Source organism: Calonectris borealis, chromosome W (genome assembly GCF_964195595.1).
Source record: "Calonectris borealis chromosome W, bCalBor7.hap1.2, whole genome shotgun sequence".
Classification (NCBI taxonomy): Eukaryota; Metazoa; Chordata; class Aves; order Procellariiformes; family Procellariidae; genus Calonectris; species Calonectris borealis.
The window spans coordinates 53871312-53894012 of NC_134351.1; positions in this window are offsets into that span (position 1 = coordinate 53871312).

The window sequence follows — 22701 nt, forward strand, 5'->3', positions numbered from 1 at the left end:
AAGGATTTTTGAATCCATCTGTACAAACAGGAGTACTTATAAAAAGTTCCTTTTCCTGACTTAGAGTGAAGTAAGTGTCTGTCTTAAGTACAGTTCACACAGAGACAGGTTCTGTACTAAAGTACACTGACAGGCTTCATTGCAGAGAAATAAAATCAGCTGAGGATTTGCTTTATGTCCTGGTTTCAGCTGGGATAGAGTTAATTTTCTTCCTAGTAGCTGGTATAGTGCTGTGTTTTGGATTTAGTATGAGAAGAATGTTGATAACACACTGATGTTTTAGTTGTTGGTAAGCAGTGCTTACACTAAGTCAAGGACTTTTCAGCTTCTCACACTGCCCTGCCAGCGAAGAGCCTGGAGGTGCATAAGAGGCTGGGAGGGGACACAGCCAGGACAGCTGACCCAAACTGGCCAATGGGATATTCCATTGTCGTGGTTTAACCTGGCAGGCAGCCAAATACCACACAGCTGCTCGCTCACTCCCCCCGCCCCCCCAGTGGGACGGGGAGAGAATCGGAAGGGTAGGAGTGAGAAAAACTCGTGGGTTGAGATAAAGACAGTTTAATAGAACAGAAAAGGGAAAATAATGATAATAAATAATGATAGAATATTCAAAATGAGTGATGCACAATGCAATTGCTCACCACCCGCGCTGACCGATAACCAAGTAGCGATCGCTACTTCCTGGATCACGCCTACCATTCATATACTGAGCATGGCGTCACATGGTATGGAATACCCCATTGGCCAGCTGGGCTGGCTGTCCTGATTATGTTCCCTCCCATCTTGTGTACCTAGCTCAGTCAGTAGGCACGGGAGCTGTCCTTGGACTAGGAGGGCACTTAGCAACAACTGAAAACATCAGTGTGTTATCAACATTCTCCTCATACTGAATCCAAAACACAGCACTAGGAAGAAATTTAACCCTATCCCAGCCGAAACCAGGACAATATCCACCCCTTATTCCATACCATTTACGTTATGCTTAGGTCTCACATTTTTCGATACCTTTCAATTAATCACCACTATCTTTTTTATATATATACATATATAATACATATACATACATATATACATATACATACATATATATACATAAATATATATAAATGTCCATTGAGTTCTTTTAGTCCACAACTTTGGGCTCCATCTGTCATAACAGTCTTTCAGGGCTGGAGAGATGGTGTGTGGTGTTGGGCTGTTGCATCCTGAAGCCAGTTCTCTCTCCGGTACTGCTGCACTCGTTCAGTTCTATCATCGTTGCACTTTGCTCAGTTTCATCGGAGTTAGTTCATTCTTCATTAATCTGGGTGATTTTCACTGCTATACCACTGATAGCAACCATAGAAATAATGATATACAATATCATATAACAATTGACATCATAAAATTCAGTTCATTGGCTATTTTCACCCAAAATCAAATCCCCTTGAGGTACACATGGGACTTCCCCATCCTTTCGCATCACCCACCAAGTGCACCCAGGTCCTTGAGCAAAAGCAATCCCACGGATGGGTTTTCCCTTGCCAGAGGCAGGAGTAACCCAGACCGTCTTCCCCAGCATATTTCTTATGTGCACGACAAGGACTTTATCCCCCTCTACAGTACGTAAGAGTTTTGATTGGGCAGGGCCAGCTCGATTAACAGATCCCCTGGTGTTGACTAACCAGGTGGCTTTTGCTAAATGTGTGTCCCAATGCTTGAATGTCCCACCACCCATTGCTCTCAGTGTTGTCTTTAGCAGCCCATTGTATCGTTCGATTTTCCCGGAGGCTGGTGCATGGTAGGGGATGTGATAGACCCACTCAGTGCCGTGCTCTTTGGCCCAGGTGTCTATGAGGGTGTTTCGGAAATGAGTCCCGTTGTCTGACTCAATTCTTTCTGGGGTGCCATGTCGCCATAGGACTTGCTTTTCAAGGCCCAGGATGGTGTTCCGGGCGGTGGCATGGGGCACAGGGTATGTTTCTAGCCAGCCGGTGGTTGCTTCCACCATGGTGAGCACATAGCGCTTGCCGTGCCGGGTTTGTGGGAGTGTGATATAATCAATCTGCCAGGCCTCCCCATATTTGTATTTCAACCATCGTCCCCCATACCAAAGAGGCCTTACTCGCTTGGCTGGTTTGATTGCAGCGCACGTTTCACATTCATGGATAACCTGTGCAATAGCGTCCATGGTCAAGTCCACCCCTCAATCTCGAGCCCATCTGTATGTTGCATCTCTTCCTTGAGGGCCTGAGGCGTCATGGGCCCACCGAGCTATAAATAATTCACCCTTATGTTGCCAGTCCAGATCCACCTGAGCCACTTCAATCTTAGCAGCCTGGTCCACCTGCTGGTTGTTTTGGTGTTCTTCAGTGGCCTGACTCTTGGGTCCGTGAGCATCTACGTGACGTACTTTTACAGCCAGGTTCTCTACCCGGGCAGCAATATCTTGCCACAATGCGGCAGCCCAGATGGGTTTACCTCTGCGCTGCCAGTTGTTCTGCTTCCACTGCTGCAACCACCCCCACAGGGCATTTGCCACCATCCATGAGTCAGTATAGAGATAAAGGACTGGCCATTTTTCTCGTTCAGCAATGTCCAAGGCCAGCTGGATGGCTTTCACCTCTGCAAACTGGCTCGACTCACCTTCTCCTTCAGCAGTTTCTTCAACTTGGCGTATAGGACTCCAAACAGCAGCTTTCCACCTCCGATGCTTTCCCACAAGGCGACAGGACCCATCAGTGAACAGGGCATATTGCTTCTCGTTTTCTGGTAGTTTATTATACAGTGGGGCCTCTTCAGCACGTGTCACCTCCTCCTCTGGGGATATTCCAAAATCTTTGCCTTCTGGCCAGTTCGTGATCACCTCCAAGATTCCTGGGCGACTGGGGTGTCCTATTTGGGCCCGTTGTGTGATCAGTGCGACCCACTTACTCCACGTAGCATCGGTTGCATGATGTGTAGAGGGGACCCTCCCTTTGAACATCCAGCCCAGCACCGGCAGTCGGGGTGCCAGGAGGAGCTGTGCTTCAGTACCAACCACTTCCGAAGCAGCTCGAACCCCTTCATATGCTGCCAATATCTCCTTCTCAGTTGGAGTGTAGCGGGCCTCGGATCCTCTGTATCCCCGACTCCAGAACCCTAAGGGTCGACCTCGAGTCTCCCCTGGTGCTTTCTGCCAGAGGCTCCAGGTAGGGCCATTCTCCCCGGCTGCGGTGTAGAGCACATTCTTCACATCTTGTCCTGCCCGGGCTGGCCCAAGGGCTACTGCCTGAACTATCTCCTGTTTAATTTGTTCAAAGGCTTGTCGTTGCTCAGGGCCCCATCTGAAGTCGTTCTTCTTCCGGGTCACTTGATAGAGAGGGCTTACGATCTGACTGTAATCTGGAATATGCATTCTCCAAAAGCCCACCACGCCTAAGAAAGCTTGTGTTTCCTTTTTGTTAGTTGGTGGGGACATGGCTGTTATTTTGTTGGTCACATCCATTGGGATCTGACGACGTCCATCTTGCCATTTTATTCCTAAAAACTGGATCTCCTGTGCAGGTCTCTTGACCTTACTTCATTTTATGGCAAAACCGGCCTTCAGAAGGATTTGGACTATTCTCTCCCCTTTCTCAAAAACTTCTTCTGCTGTGCTGCCCCATACAATGATGTCATCAATGTACTGCAGGTGTTCCGGAGCCTCACCCTGTTCCAGTGCGGTGTGGATCAGTCCATGGCAGATGGTAGGGCTGTGTTTCCACCCCTGGGGCAGTCGGTTCCAGGTGTACTGGACGCCCCTCCAAGTGAAAGCAAACTGTGGCCTGCACTCTGCCGCCAAAGGGATGGAGAAGAACGCCTTAGCGATGTCACTTGTGGCGTGCCACTTGGCTGCCTTTGACTCCAGTTCGTATTGAAGTTCTAGCATGTCCGGCACGGCAGCACTCAGTGGTGGCGTGACTTCGTTCAGGCCACGATAGTCTACTGTTAGTCTCCACTCTCCATTGGACTTTCGCACTGGCCATATGGGACTGTTAAAGGGTGAGCGAGTCTTGCTGATCACTCCTTGGCTCTCCAGTCAATGAATCAGCTCATGGATGGGAATCAGGGAATCTCGGTTGGTGCGATATTGCTGCCGGTGCACTGTTGTAGTAGTGATTGGTACCTGTTGTTCCTCGACCCTCAGCAACCCCACAACAGAAGGGTCCTCCGAGAGACCAGGCAAGGTGGACAGCTGTTTAATTTCCTCTTTCCAGCACAATACTGCCAACGAACTGACATGCGACGCTGGTGCACTCCGTACCAACTTCCGCCACATGGGTCACATGCACTGGACTTCATCTGGATCTTTGGGTACTTGCTCGTTGTCCAGGTCACTATAAACCACCTCCAGCACGCCTAATTCTCTCAGGTATTGGATACCTCTCTCCATAGTGGTCCATTTGCCTGGGCGATATATAACATCTTCCTTGAAGGGATACCTTTCCTTCACGCCTGACAGCAGTCGCCTCCAGGGGCTGAGGGCCTGTGTCCCTTTTCCAATCGCTTTGTCAATGCCCCCTTCCCTAACAAGGGATCCCAGCTGTTTGGCTTCCTTCCCCTCGAATTCCAGGCTACTGGCCCCGTTATCCCAGCATCGGAGCAGCCAGGTAACAATATGCTCACCTGCACGACGGCTGAAATCTTTCCGCATATCTCGCAACTCACCCAGGGATAGGGATCGGGTGGTTTCCGTCTTGTTTATGAGTTCTTGCTCTTCCTCCTCCCCTCCCCGTGATGGCCCTGCTTTTCCATCATCCCTTTCTAAATGACCTGACTTCCGCTTACAAGATTTCCTCTTCTGTACAGGGGCGACTGATACCAGCAAGGATTGGTCCTCTGGTTCAGCTGTAGTGCCCGTCGTGGGGGTTGGAGTAGCCGCACTGCTCGTCATGGGGGTTGGAGTAGTTGCAGTGCCCGTCGCGGGGGTTGGAATAAGTGCAGTGCCCGTCGTTCTGTCATCAGATCTGGAGACCTTCTCTCCCCCTTGAGGGTTCTGAATAGTGTTGAACAGGGCTCGGTAGGCATGGGCCAGGCCCCAGCACATTGCAGTGATCTGGGTCTCTCTGGAATTGCCAGGGTGACAGGATACGTTTTCCAAAAATTCTACTAGTTTTTCAGGATTCTGCACTTGTTCAGGGGTGAAGCTCCAAAACACTGGGGGTGCCCACTGTCCTAGGCACTTGCCCATACTATTCCACACACCCTGGCACTCATAACTATCCAGCCTCGGGGCAGATCTCTGGGTGGTATTCTTAAATAGTTGTTTAACCTTAAACAAGGCCTGAAACACATTCAGGAGACATAGGAATAGGAACGTGCTGGTTTGAACATCCCAAGGATATTCAAAATCCTCAAGAGCTGTTGTAATCAGCCTGGAGGAGAATGGGAAGGTGAAGGAAGCTGTCTCCCCTGTAAATTGGCTCTCCGAGGAGAAGGGGTAAAAAGTGTAATTTTTAATAGTTTCCAAAAGATAGCTCCCAAAGAACAGGAATGACAGCAGTGCTGAGTACAGTCTCCTGACCAAGAATTTTATTATAACATAAGCCAGTGTCACACAGTATAGCAAAGCGATGACCTTAATCCATTTCCCAGAGATGACCAACCCCACATAAAAACTGATAATCAGCAGTATAGACAGCCAGTAAGGTGCTACAGACCAAGACTCCCAGAACAGATCCAACAACTCTGAGAGCAAATAAACCAACATTGTGACCAGCAAGTACTAAACTGATATAATGAATGCTTATAACAAATTTGTTTTAACCTGTTCGGGTCAGATGTGTCATTATATTAACCCTTCGAGCCCCACGTTGGGTGCCAAAAAGGACTGTCGTGGTTTAACCAGGCAGGCAGCTAAACACCACGCAGCCGCTCCCTCTCTCCCCCCAACCCCCAGTGGGACGGGGAGAGAATCGGAAGGGTAAGAGTGAGAAAATCTTGTGGGTTGAGATAAAGACAATTTAATAGAACAGAAAAGGAAGGGAAAGAAGTAGTAGTAGTAGTAGTAGTAGTAGTAGTAGTAGTAGTAGTAGTAGTAGTAGTAGTAATAATAATAATGATGATGATGATAATGATAGAATATACAAAATGAGTGATGCACAATGCAATTGCTCACCACCCACGCTGACCGATAACCAAGTAGCGATCACTACTTCCTGGAACACACCTACCATTCATATACTGAGCATGACATCACATGGTACGGAATACCCCGTTGGCCAGCTGGGCTAGCTGTCCCAGCTATGCTCCCTCCCAGCCTCTCTTGTGCTTGGTAGAGCATGGAAGCTGAATGTCCTTGACTAGCAGGGTACTTAGCAACAACTGAAAACATCGGTTTGTTATCAACATTCTCCTCATACTAAATCAAAAACACAGCACTAGGAAGAATTTTAACTCTCTCCCAGTCGAAACCAGGACATTCAGAAAAGCCCATTTATCCTCATGTGGTTATTCTTCCTAGGCTTTATCTATAGGAAGCGGAGAGAGACATACTCTTTCAGAGGACAGGATAGGATAGGATAGGAAAGAATAGAATAGAATAGAACAGAACAGAATAGAATAGAATAGGTCCGTTGGAAGGGACCTACAACGATCATCTAGTCCAACTGCCTGACCAATTCAGGGCTGACCAAATTAAAGCATGTTATTAAGGGCATTGTCCAAAGGCCTCTTAAACACTGACAGGCATGGGGCATCAACCACCTCTCTAGGAAGCCTGTTCCAGTGTTTGACCACCCTCTCGGTAAAGAAATGCTTCCTAATGTCAAGCCTGAACCTCCCCTGATGCAGCTTTGAACCATTCCCATGCGTCCTATCGCTGGATACCAGGGAGAAGAGATCAGCACCTCCCTCTCCACTTCCCCTCCTCAGGAAGCTGGAGAGAGCAATGACGTCGCCCCTCAGCCTCCTTTTCTGCAAACTAGACAAGCCCAGAGTCCTCAGCTGCTCCTCATAGGACATGCCTTCCAGCCCTTCCACCAGCTTTGTTGCCCTCCTCTGGATGCATTCAAGTGCCTTCACATCTGTTTTAAATTGTGGGGCCCAGAACTGCACACAGTACTCAAGGCGAGGCCGCACCAACGCTGAGTACAGCGGGATAATCACCCTTTTCGACCGGCTGGTTATGCTGTGTTTGATGCACCCCAGGATGCGGTTTGCCCTCTTGGCTGCCAGGGCACACTGCTGACTCCTGTTGAGCCTGCTGTCGACCAGCACCCCCAGGTCCCTTCCTGCAGGGCTCCTCTCCAGCCACTCCTCTCCCAATCTATACTTGTGCCCAGCATTACTCCATCACAGGTGCATTTGGACTTGTTAAATTTCACATCATTGCCCTATATTCCGATCTATCTAGATCCCTCTGCAAGGCCTCTTGTCCCTCAAGAGAGTCAACAGCACCTCCCAGTTTGGTATCGTCAGCAAACTTGCTAATGGTGCATTCAACTCCCGCATCCAGATCATTGATAAAAATATTGAACAGAACTGGCCCTAGAATTGAGCCCTGTGGAACACCACTGGTGACCGGTCGCCAGCCAGATGTAGCCCCATTCACTACAACCCTTTGAGGTCTGCCCTTCAGACAGTTCTTCACCCAGCGCACCGTAAACCCGCTCATCCCACAGTTGGACAACTTGTCCAGAAGGATGCTGTGAGGGACAGTATCAAAAGCCTTACTAAAATCCAGAAAAACTCCATCCACCACCTTCCCTTCATCCACTAGGCGGGTGACCTTAATCATAGAAGGAGATCAAATTAGTTAAACAGGACTTTCCCTTTGTGAACCCATGCTGACTGTGCCTGATGATTGCATTGCTCTTTAAATGCCTTTCAATAGCACCCAGTATGATCTTCTCCATAATTTTTCCAGGAACTGAGGTTACACTAACAGGTCTGTAGTTCCCTGGGTCTTCCCTCACGCCCTTCTTGTAGATTGGAATAACAGTGGCTAGCTTCCAGTCAGCAGGGACCTCCCCAGGCTCCCAAGACCTTTGGTAGATGATTGAGAAGGGTCCTGCCTTAACATTCGCTAGCTCCTTCAGAACTCTGGGATGAATCTCATCAGGCCCCATGGACTTGTGAACATTCAGCTGATACAGCTGGTCCCTTACAATTTCAGTGTCCACAAATGGAAAAAATCACTGTTCCCACAGTCGTGGTCCTCCGACTCAGGAGACCGGGCAGTCCAGGGTCTATCAGTATTATTAAAGACTGAGGCAAAAAAAGCATTCAATGCCTCTGCTTTTTCTTCATCCCTACTTGTCAGGTGACCCTCTTCAACAAGTATCGGTCCAATGTTTTCTTTAGACCTCCTCTTGCTATTAACGTACTTAAAAAAGCCCTTCTTGTTGCCTGACACAACACTGGCCAGTTTCAACTCTAATTGAGCTTTGGCCTTTTGTGTCTTCTCCCTGCATATACGAACCACGGCTCTGTAATCTTCCTGCGAAGCCTGACCTCGCTTCCAGAGATCATACAATTTCTTTTTCCTCTTGAGCTCCACAAGGAGTTCCCTGTTCAGCCACGCTGGTCCTCTGCCCTGCTTGCTTGACTTTTGACACAGTGGAATTGCCTGCTCCTGTGCTTCTAAAAGGTGGTTCTTAAAGGCTGACCAGCACTCGTGGACTCCTAAGCCCTCCAAAGCAGAATTTCAGAATTACTGAAACCTGTTTCGATGACTACAGAGCCCTAATTCCATTTCCAAGGGGAAACCAGTTCTTAGATGAAAAATAAACTGCTTTTCTAAGCAAGTTTAAAATTATGTTTGTCTCAATAGCTCACATAAATGTACAAAAATTAGCATGATCTCTACACAAGCCCACTTTAAAACAAGACACTTATCTATAATAAAATATACTGAAAGCACCTCTGAATTAAAAAAAAGAAACCACAAAAAAAACCCCTTCAAATGTTTCCAAAGAATAAGGATGTGGTAAAAGGAACACCGATTTAAAGAACAAACAGTATCACTGTATTGGGTCTGGCTGGGATGGAGTTAACTTTCCCCATAGCAGCCCTCATAGTGCTGTGCTTTGTATTGGTAGCTAGAAGGGTGTTGATAACGCACCAATGTTTTGGCTGCTGCTGAGCAGTGCTCCCACAGCATGGAGGCTGTCTCTCCAACATTCCCCCCTCACCAGTAGGCTGGGGGTGGGCAAGATCTTGGGAGGGGACAGAGCCAGGACAGCTGACCCAAAGTGACCAAAGGGATATTCCATACCATATGACGTCATGCTCAGCAATAAAAGCTAAGAGAAAGGAGGAGGAGGGGGGGCATTTGTTATTAAGGTGTTTGTCTTCCTAAGCAACCGCTATGCGTACTGAGGCCCTACTTCCCAGGAAGTGGCTGGACATCGCCTGCTGATGGAAAGAAGAGAATAAATCTTTTCATTTTCCTTTGCTTCCATGCGCGGCCTTTGCTTTTGCTTTATTAAACTGCCTTTTTCTTAACCCACAAGGTTTTTTTCCATCTTATTTTCTCTCCCCCCCCCTCGTCCTGCTGAGGAGGGGAGTGATAGAGCAGCTTGTTGGGCACCTGGCATCCAGCCAAGGTCAACCCACCGCAATCACTGATTTAAAAAAATTCTGTTGAAGATGTTACAGAATAGATTTTCTCTCAGTTTGCTCTTTGTGAATTTGACATTGCTACATACCACTCTGTTTTACTAGCCAAATACATCTGCCTAGATAAACCCACCTATACAAATATAAGAAAGACCACAAAATTTTCTTGGGCTTTCTAGATCCAGTACTACTGGAAACTCAGTTGATCTTATATAAAAGATTCATCAGGTCCTTTAATAAGCCTTAAGTATTTAAATGAAGATAACAGATAAGTTCAACAAAAAGGCAACTCGACAAAAAAATATCTTTGCCCCCAAATTGTACCAAATACATATTCTTATCCTTCCCCATAAACTCTATGAAACAATCAGCCTTTGCCATATTCTGGAAAGCTCATTAAATCTGACTGATATCAGACTAAAAGCTAGTAAACTCCAGGGACTGCACAGAGAACACCCTTCCTTGAGCACTTCCACAGGCCACCATTGTGCAATGTATCACAGAGAAAAAATATCTCTGGGCATATACAGAGTACCTTTAAGCAGAAGAGACGCACATAACACACACCTGCATTACTTCTTTATGCCTCTTCTTGTCAAGGAAACAACTTTTTTTCTCACCAATCTTTCTTTGACCGTAGCATCAGTGTTATTCTTTAAACAGAATGGTTCTAGATTATAAACACCACTATAAGGAATCACTTAGTGCTCATGAGTATTTCTACAATCTATTAAATGAGATGATAACTACTTGTCTATGCATTTGAAGTTCTGTTCAAATAATGGTCTTCTCCAAACAGGAGTCTCTAGCTCAGATAAGCAATGGCAAGTCTTTCTGTAAAAGCATCACCTGAATTTTGTGACCAAAGTTCTGGTGATTTGTTAACATCTGTCTTAGCTGGCCACAGATTCATTACACTACCAACCTTCAGTTCTGTTAATCAGCTAATACCATAACACTCAGATTCAAGATACCCAAATTATCATTTTTGAATGGCTGCTTGAATAATACCTGATTATGAATCTATCTTAAAACTTGTATCCCTTATTCCTGCAATTTACCTCCACTGCCTCTTATCTTTAGGTCTGGATTTTTCCAAAGCCTTCAGCACTAAGCCATATGCAATAAGAAGAGAATTAGAATGTAATTTTCAAATTTGTTTCAGTATTTAAAAATGTATATAGTCTTTATGCTTATTGACAAGAAAAAATATCCTTAACCAAGATAATAAAGGGCAAAGTAATAATTTCCTGAAGAGCGACTTGCTCTTAGAAAGAGCATAAGTATTTTCTGGTTGACACTCACTCTTCCTAAGCAGCTGCACATTGTTTTGAGTTGCACAATGGGTTCACCTATATTGCTAATAATATCACATCATTATTTAATGAATGTAACTGTTGTGGTTTAACCTGGCAGGCAGCCAAACACCACACAGCCGCTCGCTCACTTCCCACCCACCGCAGTGGGATGGGGGAGAGAATCAAAAAAAAAAAAAGGTAAAATTCATGGACTGAGATAAAGACAGTTTAATAGAACAGAAAAGGAAGGGAAAATGATAATAATAATAACAATAACAACAATAATGATAGAATATACAAAATGAGTGATGCACAATGCAATTGCTCATCACCCGCGCTGACTGATAACCAAGTAGCGATCGGTACTTCCTGGACCACGCCTACCATTCATATACTGAGCATGACGTCACATGGTATGGAATACCCCATTGGCCAGCTGGGCTGGCTGTCCCAGCTATGCTCCCTCCCAGCCTCTTGTGCACCTGGCAGAGCATGGGAAGCTGAAAAGTCCTTGACTACAGGGTACTTGGCAACAACTAAAACATCAGTGTGTTATCAACATTCTTCTCATACTAAATCCAAAACACAGCTCTAGGAAGAAATTTAACTCTATCCCAGCCGAAACCAGGACAGTAACTTACTGAACATGCACATCTTTTCTAGCAGTCAATCTCAATCTAAATCATTACTTCTTTTTTCCTTGTGCTTAGCCTATTACAGACAGCACTGACTTCTGAGCAACAACAATAAAACATATAAAATAATGAAAAATCCATGTGGAAATATTCACTTGATGCCATCCTCCTTCCATTTCTTATCTCAGAGAAGTTAAATTTAGTAAAGAACCTCACAGATTAATAAAGATACATGCTTTGAGAGCTTGGAATTGTGGTGTGTTGCAAGAGCTATATAGGAATAAGTCAGAAATTATAAGGAAAACTCAATTTTTCAAGATATAATAAAATATTTTCTAAAAAATTCTGCTTTAGAATTGGTAGAGCTTATACTATCATTTTTAAAGGACTGATTAAGCACAGTTTGTAGTTTGATGGAGAATTTAGTGGGAACAAAAATTGCAGGCTTAGATGAATAAAACATAGAAGATACTAAATTTCCTTTTCACATATATCGGGATTTTTCTTGAAAATAGCAGCAAAACTACTATCTATGTTATGTATCACACTGATGTATGAAGTATTTGTATAGACAGCCACTTTCTTTGAATTCTTACAGTGTGCAAAGCCAATAAAAATAGAAGGATTATCTTGGAGACACACTTGCTCAGGATTGATGTTTAAGAACTGAAACCCTTGAATTAAATAAAAACATGTTTTCTTTTTCATAGTTAAGCAGGCACTTCTGAAAAGTAACTCTTGCAGTATGCTAACTATTTTTAAACCTACCATTATGTAGGTAGGTACCGCTATGAAGGAGGGCTTTTATCATGAAGTTCTTCAGGTGAATGTTTTGCATCCACGTGTGCACTAGAGCAATATGGAAAACTTGTAGTCCTTGGACCTATGTTTCAATAAAATCCATGTGTTGTATTGTTGATTTGTTCAGCAACTAACTTATACGTTACAGCAGGCCCTGACAGAATAGCCAGTGAAGATTCAAACCATGTGGTACCAGGAGATTCTGTTTATGGTAGAAGGATGGTCTTTTGCTTGTTTATTTAAGAATTTCCACTTTTTTCCCCTTATACTCACTTCACTTGCTCTCTTTTCAAAATGAAAAATAAGGAGAAAAAACCCAAGCTGACCATGGTATCTTAACATGTTTGAGATTTGTTTTCTGCAGCAGCATGTCTCATTTCCTGGTTTGACTCTGTCAACCCTTCCTGACATACCTGAGTATAATTTTTCCGGCATGTGTTAATTCCATCGTGTTTCTTTGTGAAATAAGAAAGTATCCTCTGCTAGCCAGAGCTGGCTACTTCAATTACAATCAGTTGGTTGAAGGAACTAAACAGACACAGGAGTCTGTACTGGATTACAGTGAACAGTTGGTATGCAGTAACCTGGATAAAGCATGGAACTGAGGACATCTGCTGATGACTGGACAAAATTATTCTTCTGATGATGGGAAAGCAGAGTGTCAATTCCTTTTCTGTTTGTTAATATTTCAACTTCCTAAAAAGCCTCTTTTAACTCCTGTACTGTAGTTCTTAGGTTTAGGATCTCCAAATCCACCTCTGAGTATGAAGTTATGAAAATGAATTCTCTTTTTCTCAGTGATTTGACTGGGTTTTGGAGAGGGGGGCTGTTTCTTCCCCACCCCGACATTGAAAAAGTAGATAAGATCTAAATTGGGTGGATGGGAATATACTGTCTGAAGGTGTACTTTGTAAGTGGTTTGGACTTTTTTTCACAAAGAATAGTTGTAATATAAAACAATCAGTATTGTTCCATCTGCTTTACAGTTCCAAATTTGCAACATGCTAGTCACACTAAATATCAGACAGAGTCTCAAAGACAAAGTGTGTTCTGAAGAAGACCTCAGTTATAATTCAGGAAAAAAATCCAGATCCTATTCATTTGGATATAAGATAGTATTCTTGATTTTAATAAAATGCTGTGGTGGGTTGACCTTGGCCAGCAGCCAGCCACCCACCAAGCTGCTCTGTCACTCCCCCTCCTCAACAGGACAGGGGGAAAAAAAAAGATGGAAAGGCTTGTGGGTCAGGATAAAGAAAGGGAGATCACTTACCAATTACCATCAAGGGCAAAACAGACTCGACTTGGAGAAAATTCATTTACTTTATTGTCAATTAAAATAGATTTGGGTAGTGAGAAACAAAAACAGGCTAAACTTCACTCCTCCATTACTGACTCCTCTACCCCTCTGCCCCCAGGGCAGCACAGGAGGGGTGGGGAATGGGGGGTTGTGGTCAGTACATAACAGTTCCTCTCTGCCACTCCTTCCTCACACTTTTCCCCTGCTCCAGTGTGGGTCCTCTCCATGGGCTGCAATCCATCAGGAAAAAAATCTGTTTCAGCATGGGTTCTCCATGGGCTACAGTTCCTTCAGGAAATATCCATCTGCTCACACATCATGGGGTCCTCCATGGGCTGCAGGGTGGCAACCTGCGTCACCATGGTCTTCTCCACGGGCTCCAGGAGAATCTCTGCTCCGGCACCTGGAGCACCTTCTCCCCCTCCTTCTTCACTGACCTTGCATACATGCAGGGTTGTTTATCTCACATTTTTCTCACTCCCCTCTCTCATAGCTGCTGTGCAACATTTTTTAACCTTTCTTAAATAGGTTATCACAGAGGCACCACCAGCTTCGTTGATTGGCTCAGCTTTGGTCCGTGGTGGGTCTGTTTTAGAACTGGCTCTGTCTGACATGGAGGCAGCTCACAGTCTCTTCTCACAGAAGCCACCCCTGCAGCCACCCCCCGCTACCAAAACCTTGCCACATAAACCCAATACACAGGTTCAACTAGTAGTGAAGCTGAGCACATAGACCAGAAACACACAGACTCAGACACACACGGACACACAGAGGACACTGACACGGCCAGTCACACAAACTACCACAGACTAGGTCCTGCCTTCAACAGCACCTATGTACAGGATTCATGTGGTGTATGATTGCACGGACTCTCACATAAGCATGCGCAGAATCGTTTATTGTTACAATACAGGAGAATATATCCTTTACCATAACGGGGAGGTCCCGCTGTCTCCCCCAATCATCACCCAATTCGTATCCCTTATTAACTAAGAAAAACAGTCTCTCTTCCTTTTGGCAAAGATCCACACGACTGCTCTCAGATCCGCTTATTCTCATGGTTAACCAGTTACATAATTCTCTTGATGTTTTCAGTTTCCTTACAGAGGAGACAACTAAGCCAGGTGTTCAGGTCTTATCTCAGGCGTATGTGCGCGTCTGCTAGTTCTCAGTGCACAGGCCGAAGTCCTGTCTTATCTTGGCTGAATCTCCCAACTCCACAATTCTTCTCCACAGATTCACATAAAATATAATTATAGGCAGTCAAGTCCCCTTCCTCCTCTTTGGCTGGTAGAGAGTTCACTAGTGAAAGCACATGCACAACACTCCAGTTTCACAAGCACACACACACACATTTGCAGATCCCCCTGAGTACTGGCATGGCCCGCTGCTGGTACCACTGCCCAGATCCTGGGCCCTCTTACCCGCTTCGCGTATCCCCTACTCGCTGGCTAGTCCAGCTTGATGCTCGATAGCAAACATGCATGCACTCACACGCTCATCCCACAGGCACTCCACACTCACAAGTCCCCCTGGGCATACCAGCACGGACCCTTGCCTGCCTGATATCCCCTGCCTGGACCAAGGGCTAGCTAGTTCAGCTTGAGGTTTGCTGGTGAATTATACATGAACACCCCCATGTGATCTGTTATCTGATCTGCACCATGCTCTTGTTTTTGCTGTACCTGTTAAAGATTGGTGTTGGGTTTTGCAGCCTGCTGTGCTCTGCAGTGATTAGTGATGTTTTGCCTGGGAGATTTGTTACTAAAACGCTGGCATTGGGGGTTATTTGGTGTTTGGGATTTGTAATGAAGCCGTTACTGTATTTCGGGTACCACCTCACGGAGACCATTAGCAATTATACCTCTTCCTCTGAGAGGTTTTTTATGGAGGAAATAGAGAATGGCACCCTCACTACCTTCCTCTATGATGTCGTCTCCTTCGTTAAGATAGCTTTCCAGTACCTTGAACATCCCTGGGTAGTTAAGATAAAGCTATTGGTACTCCTTGGGAATATTGTTGCGGTTTTGTCCAAGGTTAATGAGCAATTTAAGAATGTCATCCAGAGATCTGCCCCAAGGCTGGATAGTTATGAGTGGCAGGGCGAGTGGGATAGCATGGGCAAATGCCTAGGACGGTGGGCACCCCCAGTGTTCTGGAACTTCACCCCTGAACAAGTGCAGAACCCTGAAAAAATAGTAGAATATTTGGAAGAAGTATGCTGTCACCCTGGCCATTCTAGGGAGATGCAAATCACTGCAATGTGCTGGGGCCTGGCCCACGCCTACCGAGCCCTGCTCAACGCTATTCAGAATCCTCAAGGGGAAGAAAAGGTCTCTGCATCTGATGACAAAACAACAGGCCCTGCGGCTACCCCATCCCCCACGGCAGGCACTGCGACTACCCCAACCCCTACGGCAGGCACGGCAGCTACTCTGCTCCAAGCCACAGAGAACCAACCCATGCTGGCATCAGTCGCCCCTATACAAAAAAGAAAATGCACAAGAAAATCAGCTCGTTTAGTAAGGGATGAAAATGAACCAGGGCCATCACGAGAACAGGAGGAGGAAGAGGCAGAACCCGTAAATGAGATGGTAACCACCCGATCCCTATCCCTGGGTGAGTTGCGAGATATGCAGAAAGACTTCAGTTGTCATCCAGGCGAGCACATTGTCACCTGGCTGCTCCGATGCTGGGATAATGGGGCCGGTAGCCTGGAATTAGAGGGTAGGGAAGCCAAGCAGTTGGGATCTCTATCCCAGCCGAAACCAGGACATGAACACATTTTACTCTTGCAACCGAGGAAAAAGAAACTTTAGTAACTGAAGAAGTCCATGATGTTAGTGTTTTCTGTCCAGGACTTGAAGAGAAGAATGCAACCCAGTCTCTGAAGAGTTAGAAACAGGCTTGAAGAAGCCTATATTGGTATTCTAGGATCATTTCAGACTTGACTTGCTGCTCGTGTTCATTTCGGATAAAAAGACTATGACTGCTCTGAATAAGAGTGAACAAGAGATGGTTTGTGAAGACCCACAAATAAGAAGATATATTAATAACCAGGCATACTGGATCTGGCTGGGATGGAGTTAACTTTCTTCAGAGCAGCCCATATGGTGCTGGTTTTTAGATTTGTGGCTAAAACAGTTTCTTGACTATCTCTACACAACTGGAACATTCATACTGGTGTGTGCCATGAGCCTGATTTTAATTTTGACTATTGTTCATAAGGGTTACAATAGCGCCCATGTGGCCCCCACCACCACCGCTGCCCCACACCTGCTGCCACCACATTGGACTCTGAATCCAGCAATCCAAGTTCAGATCACAGTGGAACCTCCAGTAATCAACCGGTTGGGGATGACACACAGAAATGTGCCCTGAGGCAGCCAATTCCTGGGTGGCAAGGTGTGGGAGAGAATTTGGGCAGGTGCCTAGAGTGGTTTTCACCTCTGATTGATAGCCCTCTGGGAGTTTACGCTTGAACAGACATGGAATCCTGTTGAAATGGCAGACCACTTGAAGGAAGTGCCTATACCAAAAAGAGACAGAGACTTCTAGAGTTGTGTTGGGGCCTGGTCTACGTCTACTGGGCCTGTGTCAAGCACCCTCAAAGGAGCAAGAGGGTCTCTGGATCTGAGGATATATAAATGGACATTCTGGCTAAACCTGAGACCCAACCCTTGACTATAACAGTCACTTCTGTAGTCAAGAAGAAACAATGGAAGCAGAGGTCGACCTGGTTAATAAAGGAAGAAGCAGGTCTTCCTGATAGGGAGCAGAAGGAATAATCAAAAGAGGCAGCCTGTTCTGCAGCTGATCAGCCACAAGAACGGGATAAGAAAGAGATAGAAATCATAAACAAGTTGAAAACCACCAGGTCCCTATCCCTGAGCTAGCTGTGAGCTATGTGGAAAGATTACAGCCACCAGCCAGGAGACTGGATTGCTGTTTGGTTGCTCCAGTGCTGGGATACTGGGGCCCACAGTCAGGAATTAGAGGGCAAGGAATCCCGGCAGCTGGGATCCCTCACTAGGGATCAGGGAATCAATAAAGGGATCGGAAGAGGAGCAACAATTCATAGCCTCTGGAGGCAGCTCCTGTCAAGCGTGAAGGCAAGGTATCCCCTCAAGAAAGATCTTAAAAACTACCAAGGCAAGTGGACCACCATTGAGGAAGGTATCTAGTATGTGAGGGAATTAGAGGTGGTGGAGGTGGTCTACAGTGACCTGGACAAAAAACAGGTCTCCAAAGATCCAGATGACATCTAGTGCACGTGGTCTATGTAACAGAAGTTTGCACAGAATGCACCCACATCATATGCCAACACCCTGGCAATGATGGACTGGCCAGACATTGAGGCATCAACTGTGGAGAAACTGTCCCACCAGCTCAGGCAATTCAAAGAGAATCTCCATTCCTCCATGCTCCTACAGGCCTGTGTCTCAGCTATCAAGGGTGCCGCACAGAGTCGGCACAGAGTCTGTTCAAGGGAAAGGGAACCAAGGGCACGTGATGCATGACACCCTGTGGTTCCATCTGCACAACCACGGGAAGGACATGAGGAAGTGGGACAGCGCACCTTCCTCTATCCTGGAAGCCCGTGGGCTAACAGGGAACTTGTGGCAAAAGCATCCTATTGTGACCAGCCCGGAGGCTCTGTGTATCCTTGGCATAGACTACCTCAGGAGAAGATACTTCAAGGACCCGAGAGGGTACCAGTGGGCCTTTGGTGTACTCACCGTGGATACAGAGAAAATTAAACACCTGTCTACCTTGCCCGGCCTCTTAGACGATCTACCTGTTGTGGGGTTGCTGAGCATCAAACAGCAGGTGTTAACTGCTACTATGACAGTGCACCGGCAGCAATATCACACCAACCAAAACTCCCTAGTTCCCATCCATAAGTCATATTATCACTTTTGAGAGCCAAAGAGTGATCAACAAGACTCACTCACCTTTTTATAGTCCCATATGGCCAGTGTGAAAGTCTGATGGAGGGTGGAGACTAACAGTGGACTATTGTGGCCTGAACAAAGTCACATTGCCATACCAGACATGCTAGACCTCCAATACAACCTGGAGTCAAAGGCTGCCAAGTGGTATGCCAAAATTGGTATGGCCAATGTGTTTTCCTTGATTCCTTTGGCAGCAGAATGCAGGCCACAGTTTGCTTTCACACGGTGGAGAGGTGTCCAATACACCTGGAACCGATTGCCACCAGGGGTGGAAGCACATTCCTACCATTTGTCATGGGCTGATCCTGACTGCATGTCCTGGTTCCGGCTGGGACAGAGTTAACTTTCTTCCCAGTAGCTGGGGGGGGGTGCTGTGTTTTGGGTTTGGTATGAGAGGAGCATTGATGGCCCATTGATGCTTTGGTTGTTGCTGAGTGGCGCTTGCACCAGGGACTTTTCTGCCTCCCATGCTCTGCCAAGTGCAGGGGAAGCTGGGTGAGGGAGCATAGCCGGGGCGGCTGACCCAGCTGGCCAATGGGGTATTCCATACCAAGTGACGTCATGCTCAGTACATAAACTAGGGGGGGGCTCTTGTGGCTTGGGACGGGCTGGGCATCGGTCGGCGGATGGTGAGCAGTTGCATTGTGAATCGCCTGCTTTGTATATTCTGTTATTGTTGTTGTTATCATTGTTATTTTTACTGTTCTACTTTGTTTTATTTCCATTATTAAACTGTTTTTATCTTAACCCGGGAGTTTTCCTACTTGTGCCCTCCCGATTCCCTCCCCCATCCTACCGGAGGAGGGGGGTGAGCGAGCGGCTGCATGGTGTTTAGTTGCTGGCTGGGGTTAAACCATGACACTGCACCGGAACAAAGTGAAGCCCCTGAACATCTGCAATACATTGATGACATCATCATGTGGGGCAACACAACAGAGGAAGTGTTTGAGAAGGAGAAAAGAATAATCCAGACCCTTCTGAAAGCTGGTTTTGCCATAAGAAAAACAAAGGTCAAAGGACCTGCACAGGAGATCCAGATCTTGGGAATAAAATGGCAAGATGGACGTCATCACATCCCTATGGATATGATCATTAAGGTAACAACTATATGCCCACCAACTAATAAAAAAAGGAATAAGCTTTTCTAGGTGGTGTGGGATTCTGGAGAATGCATATTCTGGGTTGCAGTCAGCTTGTGAGCCCTCACTACCACGTGACCCGAAAGAAGCACCATTTTTGAGTGGGGCCCTAAGCAGCAGCAAGCATTTGAACAGATTAAACAGGAGATAGTTTGTGCAGTAGCCCTGGGGCCAGTCTGGCGTGACTGTTCACTCAACTCCTGCTTAGATTTTAGCTAACCCAGCTCATGCTAAGGCCTGATGTATGCTGGGAGCAGCACCATTAGGTCAAAGCACCATGTAGGCAGGACAGGTGGCCAGAAAGAGCTAAAGGACCATTATGCAGCCATTATCACCTGCAGATTGCTGTCTCCTGCAGCCATTATCTTTTGTCTGGCAGTTTTGTCAGAACCTGCTAACTTATGGAAATTATATAGACCAAACCTGCAAGCTGGAAGGTATAAAACATCAGCTTACCCAAAAAACTTTTGAAGTGGATCCAACAGCAGCTGGACTGCTGAGGCTTTCATGCTTCCTGGTGTGATAAAGGGGACGCCTGCACTGTGACAGAGGAGGAAGGATGAGCAGTCTCACTGTCGGCTAGGTAACTAATTCTTTTCTTTTGCTCATAGGTGCACGATATTAAGAGTTACGGGTTATAAGTTATGAAACCTTATGACTTGAATGGTGAATAAGTGAATTCACATGATAGACTAGTCTGGGCAGAAGAGGATTGAGCCCCTGTTTGTTGTGTTTGTTTATTGTATTTCTTAATGAGCTCATGAAATAAAGTTTAAATCACAGAGTACATTGTCCTGTAAATTTGAGAGATCCGAACAGACCATGACAGTATGGACAGGACAAGATGTGGGAAACATGCTCTACACTGCAGCCGGGGAGCATGGCCTCACCTGGAGCCTCTAGCAGAAAGCACCCAGAAAGACCTGAGGTCGACCTCTAGGGTTTTGGAATCAGGGATATTGAGGATCTGAGGCCCACTATACTCTGACTGAAAAGGAGACACTAGCAGTGTATGTAAGAGTTTGAGCTGCTTCAGAACTAGTCAGTACAGAAGCACAGCTCCTCTTGGCACCATGATCTCCTGCGCTGCACTGGATGTCTGTGCTGCATGGGAGGCTGAGAAAGAGATAGATTGGTAGAACCATGCTCTGCCCTCCCTGAGACAGAAACAAGAACAGCCACCAGAAGAAAACCAAGATCAAGGGCATCCTGTATCCTCCCCCCGCCAGGCTGAAGGCAGTAGCTTAAAGGGAAGGAGTGAATGGAGGCAAGTCCATGCTCGGGGCGGCAGGCGAACCCCCTCCTTGCCCACCTTGCCTTCCCAGGTGCCTCTATACAACAGGTATGAGGCTCTAGATGTGGAAGGCCAGTCAATGGATGATGTGGATGACGGTCCATCTACACCAGAGATGTTGCCACGGTCAGAAAGGCCTACCCCCCCGTATCACAACCACCTCCACGAGGAAGAAAAGACGGGTTATAGTTGTAGGTGACTCCCTTCTGAGGGGAACAGAGGGTCCAATATGCCGGACAGACCCTCCTCTTAGGGAAGTGTCCTGGTATATATAAAGACAAGAAAGGTGGTGGTGATTAATTGGAATGTATTGAAAAATGTGAGAGCTAGGCATGACGTAAATGGTATGGAATAAGGGGTGGATACTGTCCTGGTTTCGGCTGGGATAGAGTTAAATTTCTTCCTAGTGCTGTGTTTTGGATTTAGTATGAGAAGAATGTTGATAACACACTTTTTTTTTGTAGTTGTTGCTAAGTACCCTGCTAGTCAAGGACATTCAGCTTAAAAACAAAACAAAACAAAACAAAACAGGCTCTGGGGGGGAAGCAAAGCCGGGACAGCTGGCCCAGATGGCCAATGGGGTATTCCATACCATGTGACGTCATGCTCAGTATATGAATGGTAGGCGTGATCCAGGAAGTAGCAATCGCTACTTGGTTATTGGTCAGCGCGAGTGGTGAGCAATTGCATTGTGCATCACTCATTTTGTATATTCTATCATCATCATCATCATCATTATTATTATTATTATTACTATTACTATTACTACTACTACTATTATTATTTTCCCTTTTCTGTTCTATTAAACTGTCTTTATCTCAACCCACAAGTTTTTCTCACTCTTAGCCTTCCGATTCTCTCCCCGTCCCACTGGGGGTGGGGGGAGTGAGCGAGCGGCTGCGTGGTATTTGGCTGCCTGACAGGTTAAACCACGACAGGAAGTCTGCTGCTTCCCTGGGGCCTGGGTTAAGGACATCACTAGGAAACTTCCTAGCCTGGTACAGCCCTCGGACTATTACCCATTACTGGTCTTCCATGTGGGTGGCGATGAAGCCGCAACGCATAGTCCAAGGGCAATCAAAAGAGACTTCAGGGCCGTGGGACAGTTGGTAAGGGAATCTGGAGCACGGGTTATTTTTCCCTCTATCCTTCCAGTTGCGGGCAGCGACATTGGAAGAAACAGACAAACCCAGTCTATTAATACATGGCTCCATGGCTGGTGTCACCACCACAATTTTGGGTTTTTCGATAATGGGATGGCCTACACGGCACCAGGCCTGCTGGCATCAGATGGGATTCACCTTTCTCAAAGGGGGAAGAGGGTCTTTGCTCACGAGCAAGCGGGGCTCATTGTCAGAGCTTTAAACTAGACTTGAAGGGGGAGGGGGATAATATCAGGCTTGCCCATGACAACCTGTGGGACGACACGCCAAGGTTAGAGGGACAGGGTGCTAGCGAGGGCTCTTAGCCTGTTGCTCTGCGACATGCTGGGTACACTGGAGCACACTTGAAGTGTTATGGAGATGAGCCAGGGGCTCCTGAGGTAATAGGAGCCAGCAGGGAAACACCAGTGAAATACCTCAAAGGAATTAAGGGGTGTTCCTCTAAAAAGGTGACACGGCCAACAGCCCAGCTAAAGCGCCTCTACACCAATGAACGCAGCATGGGCAACAAACAGGAGGAGTTGGAAGCCACTGTGCTGTTAGAAAGCTACG